The sequence below is a fragment of the Euprymna scolopes genome, chromosome 46, assembly GCF_053919585.1.
Source record: "Euprymna scolopes isolate OS-2025 chromosome 46, ASM5391958v1, whole genome shotgun sequence".
Lineage (NCBI taxonomy): Eukaryota > Metazoa > Mollusca > Cephalopoda > Sepiida > Sepiolidae > Euprymna > Euprymna scolopes.
The window spans coordinates 49,129,796-49,139,776 of NC_136527.1; positions in this window are offsets into that span (position 1 = coordinate 49,129,796).

Here is a 9,981-nt window from a genome sequence, read left to right on the forward strand (position 1 = left end):
AGTAACATGGGCATATCAAATTCTGTTTTGATTACAATTGAGGGAAAAAAATTATAGAACTCTGGTGGATAGGAGAACAGAGATGTTAGTAATACATAGTGTTTTTAAAGAACTTAGACACGAACCTGAACTATATTTTAAAAAAGTTTAAGAACATCTAATGACTCCCCATTAATTGTAAAATGGCTTGCTCGATTAAGAGTAGGAATAGAACGTCAGTCTTTGCACTGTGACTTCTTTGTTGCAGAGAATCTCAACACAAGTGTGATAAAAGCCATGATGGCTTAAGAAAAATAAGGTAAAGATGTACTTCGAATTAGATGAAATAATGCAGGCAGATGTAATTGAAAGATCGAATAGTCCATGGAGTTTTTTGATATTGTAAGTAGAAAAGAAGGATGGTAGTAAAAGATTTTGCATACATTTTAAGGCTTTAAATAAAGTCATGAAGAAGTTTACCTGAGCATTACCTGTCATTAATAACATATTAGCCTCGCTTGGGTCGGCAGAATACTTCATAAACTTAGATCTGAAGTCAAGTTACTCTCAGGTTACATTAAAGAGGAAACTTCATTCACCTGCCACTGGGATTTATTTCACTTTAACTTGATACCGTTTGGTCTCACAAACACTCCCAGGATCTTCCAGGAATAAATTTCCATAGTTCTAGAGGGACAGAAAGATTAGGCATTACCATATTTGGATGATATTTTTATATTCTAAGATACGATGGAAAGTCACTTAGATCACATAGATAGGGTACTACTAGCCAGTTTACATGAGTACAAGTCAGGTTGAAAGCTATGTTGTGTGATGTTTTAGAAATACAGTATCAGGTGTTCAAATAAAATAATAATAAAAAGGCAAAAACAGTGGTGCATCTATTGTTGGATGATATTCTCCTCAGATTCGGGGCACCACCCCAGCTGTTAAAAGACAATGGACCGGAAAATGTTAACAAAGTGATGAAGAAAGCATTGTAGGACCTCAACATACATCATGTGACCATTTTATCACCATACAAAGAAAGAAGTGGAAAGATTTCATAGGATGCTGCATGACAGTTAAGCAAAAAACATCAGAAACAATGAGTTGTCATGGGATTTATACATAAACCAAATGTTGGCAGCTGTCAGAGTTCATGTGAACGAAACAACAAAATTACCATTATACTACTTGCTATACAACAGAGACGTTAGATAATATATTGATGCTTTGTAGAGTATACTATGGTGATGAGTAACATGAGATCGCTCTAAAAGAGATGCATCAATCTTTTACTTTGGTAAGGGATAACATCCGGAAAACTACGAAAAAGTTGATAGGGGACTCTGATAAGAAAACAAAGTCCATAGATTTTAAGATTGAAGATCTGGTTTATTATAAGAACCACCAGAGGCAGGGAACACTAGATGTATATTGGAAACCATATTATGTGGTTATAGAAAAAACAGGCCCAGTCTGATATAGGATTAAGTATCAGTTTAATCTTTTACTTTGGTAAGGAATAAGATTCTAAAAGTTAGGAAAAACTGATAGAGAACAAGGATAAGAAAATAAAGTCAGTAGATTTTAAGATTGGAAATCTGTTTTTTTTTAAGAACCACCAGAAGGTGTATGTGAAACATCTGTGGGCAACGTTGATTGAGGAAAGTCCAATGAGTTGGATAGTGATTGAGCCACAGAACAAGCTGATATCTCAATATTTATTGGAGTTTGGAAGTGGGAATTCTTTAGGTTGGGTAAGATCTATATTCTGTTTTAAAAAAATATTCCTTTCTCGGGTTTTCTTTTATACGTGACACTTTGGAAGATGATTTCAGCTAACTATTTTGACAAAGTATGTGAAGCGTTAGTAATGAGTTATGAAAGAAAAGATTATGAGACAGACAAAAGAAATTAATTTTTTCTTGTTTATAAACTCAAGCATGGAAGTCATCAAGTGTCACCTACCAATGTTAATTTTAAATTATCAGATGGTATTCATCATGCATCAGGTGTTCCGTATTAAGATATTTAACACAAGAAAAAAGAAACTTATTCTTGGAAAGAAAAAATTGAGTTAACAAGACAATAACGAGTTTTCCAAATATAAGCAATGTAATTCCTTATGTTATGAATGGTGGCCACCACTGATAACATAAATAATTACTTAGCTTAATATCCATACAACTACTTGTTTGCGGCAATTTTAAATGTGATATTCGTTTTCAGCATACCCGAAAACCTATAATATTCGTCATGGTAAAAATTGATTGTTTAGGTGGAAAGGAATTAACAATTTACCAAAACTGCTTTCCCCCCCAATATCACCATGTGGCCAGAAAGTGGTTGCTCATTTTGTATTAAATTTATATAGAAATGTGATCCTCACTTTGTGAAAAAAAATAATTTTCTCATGTCATGAAAACTAATTCTCTGCGTCACTTTTAAAATATTTATTCATTTTCAGCATCCTTGAAAACCTATAAAAGTCGTCATTGTAAAGAATATTTGTAATTTTTAAAGATTTTAGAAATTGAACTTTTTTGTGTTAAAGTCTATAGTGAAAATAAAATCTGATTTTTTTTAACATGTGAAACATTAAAAAACATAATTTATAATTTTTTTTGTAAATCATAAAGAAGTTTTTTTTGTTTGTTTAAGTCAATCGACATTGAAAAATTTTCAACGATAAATCAACATTTTCATTAGGATTATTCGCTTTTTTTTTCCTTCTGATTTCCTTTCAATAAAGACATTAAGGGACATTAAAGTACAAAAATCAAGAAAAATATTATCAATTTTGTACGTGAAAACGCATACAGAATTGGCCACCACTGATAACATAAAGAATTATGTATTGACCTTTTTTATGTTTAAGTCAGTATTGATAACAAAATCTGATAGATTAGTGACCATTCGATAATAATCCGATGAAAAAATGAAAATAAGATGAAAATATAAAAAAATACACATACGTTCGCCATGTACGTTTTTGTTTTATAAGTTAAAAACATATCAAAATTTATAAAATTATTATTATTATTTTATTTTTTTTGTAAACGATAAGAAGTTATTTTTTTTTAATGTTTAAGTCAATATTGAAAACAAAAAAAAGGTATATTTTTTAGATTAGGTCCACCTCAGCAATTTTCTTTTAAATGACGACTTTTATAAGTTTTCTACTATGCTGAAAAAGTAAATCGCAGTGAAATTTTGCAGAAATAAGTAGTTATCGAAATATAAAAAGTTGTATTGTGCATTGTATTCTTTGGCGGCCATCGTTTTTACGCACGTGCGCGCGCCCCATAAACAAATCTACGCGCGTACCAATCTGATAAATTAGTGACCATTCGATAATAATCCGATGAAAAAAAAGATGAAAATAAAAAAAATACACATACGTGCGACGTGCGCCATGTAGTAATACTTACGTTTTTGTTTTATAATCTGCTTTCGATTAACTTTATCTGCTTTTATAAAGGAAACGATTTTTCAAATGTGATTGACTTTACAAGCTCAACTTAACATTCAAGATGACGAACGGAAGAGCAAGTTCGCAGAAAACAAAATTGAAGAGAAAAAATAAATTATTTCGAAATAGAGCCGATCTATCATGGATAAAATTAGTATTAGAAAAATAAACAAAAAATAAATTATTTCGAAACAGAGCCGATCTATTTGGTGAATGTCACGGATAAAATTAATATTATTTTATTTAACATTTTAATATTTACATGAGAGAGAACAGATTACAAGTTTCATCTTTATTATTTCTCTAATTAATTCGTTGCATGTGCAATCTACTTGTTGAAACTGATAGTTTTTAAAGCCGCCTTTTCGTATTTTTATTTTTTTTTAATGCAGATTTCCGATTATTTCTTGATTGTGTTTAAAAGATTAATTATCTAAAGTTAATCTATAATATAAAAAATTAACTAAAGATTAATCTAAAGTTAATCTATAACTAAAGAGATTAAATGTAAAAAATTACACGTGAAAAAAAAAGTTATAATGAAAAGTGTTATCACGTTGGAAGAAACTGACAAATTCATCTAAATTGAGAAGTTAAATAAATTCCTGGTAAAACCAAAAAATAACTTGAAAAATAAATACTAGTTTTCTGTAACTATTTCAAAGATAATTAGTAAAATAAAAGGTAATATAGTTCGTCTAAAAGTTGTATCAAGAAGCAGAACTTGAAGTAAAAAAAAAACAAAAACAAACATGAAATCCTATCCTTCGGAAACGAAACGAAACTTCGTTTTTTTGGGTTTTTTTGTGTGTTTTTCGTTTGTTTTTCTTTTTAATGCTGCAATAATTCGCTTTAATTATTTTCTTCACTTTTCACTGCAACAAAAAATAAAGTAGATGAGTATTTTGTAATAAAAGAATATTAGTTGCATTCAAAATAATTAAAAATAACAATTCACCGTTTTGGGGGATTTTGTTAAGAGAAGCAAACAAAAAAAAGTGACAAAGCAAAATAATTTACTCTTCTACCTACCTGGATAACTTATGTATTTTTAATGCTTTTATTTTTGTATTTGTACACATAGATTCGAAAAAGTTGTCAAAAAACAAATATATAACAAATAAATGTTACCAAAGGCAAGATAAGTTACTTTTCTACAAAACTGGATATAATTTTCGTGTTTTTATTCAATGTAACATGTTTATTCAGCTCGAAAAACATGCAGTTTTTACCGATGTATTGGAAAATTCAAAATGGCGACCGACTCTCTCTTAAACACGGTAAGTTAGGGAAAAGGTGTTATAAATAATAAACTAGACAAAATACTGTTAGAAATTCGCTCAATTAATTTACAATCCAAATCTGTCCCTCGAGATTGGCAGGAGCCTGGAGTATGTGCCTACATTAGGGATGGCTTTCTATGTGGTAGATTTTATATGTGCTTTCAGACTGCACTTGCTCACACCACCGCGTTTATATTTGTCCTCTATTCACCCCATAAATTTGGAGTTAGTATATTTAAGAGCATATCTGAGAAAATTGACCACATCCTGTTGCTCATTCTTCGGCTAATATTCACGGCTGTGGAGATTTCAATGTTCACAATGTGATGAAGGGGTATAGTGTATCGATACTCTATGGCTGGCTGGGATAGCTTTCGTACATTTATATCAGATCTACCTCTTCGGTCCATGTTTAAATAGAATGTGTCCTCCATAATAGCAGACCTGACTGAATGGTTAATTGTAAGTATAGACCGATTCATACCCTCCAAGAAATTCCAGCAAAAACCTAACAGCCATCCGTGGTTTTCTGAAGAATGTGCTGCTGCCATTGCGCACAGAAATAACTTTTTCTATGGCTTCTAATGTAATAGATGTACTGAGATTAAAACCACGTTCAGGACTGCAAAAAAGTAATAAAGAACGCAAGAGAGTTGTAGGCTCAGTCCATCAAGGTCTTAAGTAGCTGAACAGCAGCTTGTTTGCCACCAATATTGGCAAATAAAAAACACAGCCCTGAATAGAAGCATGTGCTCTGTCCCAACCATCATCAATGGACCTGAAGTAATCCCGTCAGCATCGGACAAAACCAAACTCTTTGCCAAAACCTTTGCAACATATTCTACCCTATGCGATCAGGGCCTTCAACCACCTCCGTATTTACTCCTGTGTTTGAAAACATGTTATGCAACATACAAATATATGTGCATAATGTTGCCAAACTAATAAAAAAAAAATGGATTTCAGTAAAGCAACCGGTCCTGACGGCATTCCTATTATAGTGCCCAAAAAGCCATAATCAGAACTAGCTCCCATACTTACAAAGTTATTTTAACGTTGTTTTAAGGAGAATTGATTTCCACCACCCTGGAAAACCTCATCAGTAGGCCCCGTATTTAAAATTCAGGTTATCGTTCATCTCCCTTTCAATACAGACCAATCAGTCTCCTGTGCGTCATAAGTTGCTGCAATTTGTGTTAAGTAGTCAACCACCTCAGTGTCATGTAATATGGTTTCCGTTCTGCTAGATCTACAGCTGATGTGTTGACAGTGTAGCATTGGGAATCCCAGCTTAATTGCTATATAGGTAGTTTTAGAAATAGAAAATTATGTGAGTATATTTTCATTTCCCATCAGCGAGTTGGCAGGATCACAAAAGGTTAGGTTTGACAGGTATCAACCGAGAGAGAATGCACCGGAAATTAGGGGTGACATGGGAATTATGGTTGTAGGCTTCCGGTTAACGACCACATGGGCTGAGAGTTGGTTTTGGGCAGCAGAGAATGCAGATCGGAGATTCAGCTCTCTGACAACCAGGGTCCGAGATATAGGCTTGCCTTTAATAAAAGATTAAAGCTTCAGACCATCTTGTCATTAATGCATCTGTCTACAGCGACCACTTCCCAACGAGATGGCAAACCAGCGACCAGAAGGCATCATCCGCTGGCCAATGGAACCAGGTATGTACGCATTATACATGGCGCATACACGTCTTGGGGACTTTCAAGGCAAGAAACAGCGTAAGGATAAGAACACCCACACACACATAAGTAAGACCATTGATAAGAAGACACAGACCTGTAAAAGTAAAAGCAATCATAACAAGATAGTAACAAGGAAAAGTAACGATTAGAAACGTTTAATAAAATAATAAATTAAATAAAATAATAAATTAAATAAAATAATAATAATAGTAATGAATAAAATAATAAATAAAATAAAATAATAATAGTAATAAATTAAATAATAAATTAAATTAAATAATAATAGTAAAAAATAAAATAATAAATTAAGTAAAATAATAATGATAAATAAAATAATAAATTAAATAAAATGATAATAATAGTAATAAATAAAATAATAAATAAAATGAAATAATAATAATAAATAAAATAATGAATTTAATAAAATAATAATAATAGTAATAAATAAAATAATAAATTAAATTAAATAATAATAATAGTAATAAATTAAATAATAAACAGGACAGCAAACATTTACGGTAACAATAGGATTAGTGAATCTCTAGAAGAAGGCTTCCTTTCTAAGGCAATTGCCCTTGAAATATCAAAGGCTTTGGATAGGGTGTGGCATAGAGGCCTACTTTACAACAACTCCAGCTATAGTATATCTGGAAACGTCTTTTTAATTATTAAATCATTTCTCTCTCCTAGGTTCATAAGAGTAGTGGTTGATGGGCAAAAATCTGAAGCTCACAGAATTAATGTTGGAGTCCCTCAGGGATCCATCCGGGGCCTAACTCCTTTTCTGATCTACATCAATGATCTCCCAAATCACATTCTAAGATCATTTGTAGACATTTATGCTGACGACACTCCCATCTATGAAAACACTTCAAAGGTCGTAAACGACCAAGTTCTCTGATTCTCTCTCCTCTGATATTGAGCACCTGGTGCAATGGGGAAAGAGGTGGCTTGTTAATTTTAATGCATCTAAGACCAAACTTATTTCTTTCCATCATCAACGCTCTGATCCCCGTCTGACATCAATTGAAATGAATGGCTCTCATCTTGAGGAGGCTCCATGTTTTGACAAACTTCTGGGGTTGACCTTTAATCCTGATCTGAGATGGAACACGTACATCAAATCCATTGCCAGGGCTGCTGGGAAAATGGTGGGATCGTTCCACTGTTCCAGTAGATGTCTCACTGCTGATGCAATTCTCTACATGTATAAGAGCCAAGTGCATCCAACGATGGAGTATTGTTGACACATGTGGGCTGGAGCTGCTAGAAGCAGCTTGTTCTGCCTTGACAGAGTTCAAAATAGACCGTAGATGAGACGTTGCAAGCTTGTCTCTGCTTTATAATTATTTTCATGGCAAGTACTCCTCTGAACTCCAATCTATGGTCCCCACACGAAAAGCACTCGTCTAGCTGAAACCACTATCAATGATTTCCCCACTCTTCATCTATGCTTAAACCTAAACATGCATTCCATGAACAAAACTTCTTTCTTACAACTGCACGCCTGTCGAACTCAATTCCGTTTCCCACTTTCCAACTGACTACAATATGGTTGTCTTCAAGTCCAATGTGAACAAATTCTTGATGAGCCATACCCTTAAGTAATCCAATTTACCAAATTTCCACTCCTAGCGGTGACTGATGTTTTTCCCTTGACCACTGTGCACACATTAACACTTATCCTTGAGTGGCTTCCGGGCCTTGATAAAAAATACAAATCTATGACATCCTTAGCTATTACTTTCGAAATGCCAAAAAAAAAAAAAAAGGTGCGGCTAAGTGTTCATCAAAAAATAACTGTATTGGATTATTTGTTTATAAGTTGGGGATCAGTTTATTCAGCGATGATGGAAAACCTGCAAATTTAGTTGTACTTTTACTACGAGTTGTTTTTTTTTTATTAAAATATATGCAAAAAGATTACATATAATATCAGAAAATATACGGTATTATTATTGTTGTTATTGTTTTTGTTATTGTTGATAATGGTTTTTTTTTAGAAAACTGAAAATAAATTCCGAAATTCATTAAATTAGAAATATTGTTTATTTACCAAATCGTCTTTTCACTTGATAGATATAAAAAAAAAAAAAACATTTTTAAAATATTAAAAAATTACAATGATAATGTGCGTGTGTTAATTAAAAGGATTTAAAATATAAACAAATCGAATTTACTAAGGGAGATAATAACTTCCGGTGAATGCCGGAAAAAATATCCAGTAAATAAAACGTCGTTTAGTAAATCGTTATTGTATTTTAAACTAAATATTTTATCGTGGTTTATTTTTGTTTTTTGTCATTTCATTTAACTTAATATGAAAATGGATAATAAACTTTAAAATATCAATAATTGAATGGATTTTATTATTTCCTTTTCTGTGTCCAATGACTAAAATTGCAAATTATTGTCTTTACAAATTCAACTGCTAAAAAAATGCAAAGTTTTAGAAAAAATATTTTGTGTGGTAATTCCAACTTTCTCCGAATTATTTTTTTTTCCGCTTCGATCCTTGGAGGTTTTAAGAACTAAAAAAAAAAAAAAAAGATAACGCATGAATTTCTGTTGGCTTTTTTTTAATAAATAAAGCATTTAACATAGGGAGGTTGGGAGTGTCTATTCTGAAAACCGTTCTTAACATGGGGAGATTAAAGATGTCCATTCTAAGAGCCGTTCTTAACATGGGGAAGTTGAATGTGTCCATTCCGAAGGCTGTTCTTAACATGGGGGTTTGGAGGTGTCTACTCCGAAAGCCGTTCTTAACATTGGTGTCAAGAAGGAAAATAAATTCGTAAATGTTTTGGTTTACACGCATACACATTACTAATTTATTGATTGTGAAAAAAAAAGTGGATTTATTTCTGCTGGGTGGCACCGTCATTCACAGAGGAGTAGATTTGTTTATTGTGCATGCATACAACATGGAGATCAGTGAATTACAGTGCATAACAGACGTTTTATATAAAAAAGCTATTTCCTAACACGTAAATAAATGTTATTTCATCTTAATACAGTGATGTCGATTTCTTTGTCAAGTGTCGTAATTTTCCGGAGTTATTTCTATATTTTTATGTTATGTATGTGAGGATATGCCTTGGTGGAAACCTTCTATTAATTGGAGATCTCGTTAAATTTACTTTTATCGTTCCTGCAGATACTCTACTACTTTCGACTTCAAGAGATTCCTGCATTCCTGCAACCTCGGTCCTAAAAATTGATAGATGCTGATTATGAATAGGTGAACACAGAGTCACACACATAGAAGTGAGTGACTCCACGGTCAGTTTTTACAAATTGGCACCACTTCCATGAGTTGTATAGGGTCAGAATTAAAAAAAAAATCGATTTCGATTGTAGCTGATGTCATCCAAATACTTATTTTTATTACTTCTGACATCACGATTCTATAAAAATATATAGGAAGTTTTAACAAATTAAAATATTATATTTAAACGTATTTTATGAATGGGCAAAACTTGGCAAGCCCCACCTCCTCCCATTAATTATAAAATAAAATGAACTTTCTAGAGATTTT